Below are 962 nucleotides of genomic sequence, written 5' to 3' on the forward strand. Positions count from 1 at the left end.
GCATTCTTTTCACATTGCTTTGTCCTGTTTTGTGAACTGTATTAGAAATCCTGAACAGAAACAAATCTTTACATGTCAACTCATCAAAATAGGTATTTGGCCAATAATAGTTTAATTCCACATCAATGAAACTTTAAAGGGTAGATTTATTTAGGGCAGTGTTCATACAAGTCTATAGACTATTTAGTTTACTGTAAAAGATGACAAGATAGCTCCCCCTCAATGAGACCCTGATCTAATACATCCACTTTACCTATATAGCAAGAGGATAGAAATAAACGTGGAAGCTTTCAGTTTGTGATACTGACAGATGGTCTACAAAGGGCTTCCTTCAAAAGCTGCAGTTAAGGAGACACATACCTTTTCAGCAACACAAGTCTGATTGAGCTCTTCTGGCCCATTTGCTTGATATTCATGCTTTATGTCTTGGAATTTCATTTTGATGGCATCCTTCAAGTTCACATAGATAATTTTACTTTTCAGAGGTGCTAGTTCTGGTGCCCAGAAAAACATCAGCTCTTCTTTTCTAGACTCCTTGGTTTCAAAGCTTGCAACATACAAAACACAATGACAACCTTTTCAGGAAGAAGCCTCACAAAATGCTTGAAAGTATCAGTTATGATAGCACCAACATCTCCAACCAAGAGCTCTTTGCTTTTTCAGCTACTATGTACTTTTTTGTCTGCATTGAGAAAAAAGGACAGCCTTTTTTCTTTTCTTGATTTCTTCTGGTGTAGAGCATTTCCAAACTTTCATGTCATAAAAACTGTGACATTCTTGAGACCATGTTCTCTGTGGCAGACTATGGGGTAAGGAAGGAGCCTGGTAGTGCCGAGTCTAAGCAGCATCCACCTCAAGGTAGCTGGACTGGGAGAGAGAGGGGAGACTGGAATCTCTTATGTATAATATCATATCATCTGCAAATAGAGATAATTTGACTTCTTTTCCATTTAGTTCCTATT

At 37.8% G+C, this 962-nt stretch overlaps 1 pseudogene; it reads right to left on the reverse strand.

Annotated features, from left to right (window-relative positions):
- Positions 1-315: 315 nt before the first annotated feature.
- LOC103735369 lies at positions 316-759 on the reverse strand (annotated as a pseudogene).
- Between the last annotated feature and the right edge of the window lie 203 nt (positions 760-962).

Source organism: Nannospalax galili, unplaced genomic scaffold (assembly GCF_000622305.1).
Source record: "Nannospalax galili isolate Female #2095 unplaced genomic scaffold, S.galili_v1.0 scaffold16, whole genome shotgun sequence".
NCBI classification, from domain to species: Eukaryota; Metazoa; Chordata; class Mammalia; order Rodentia; family Spalacidae; genus Nannospalax; species Nannospalax galili.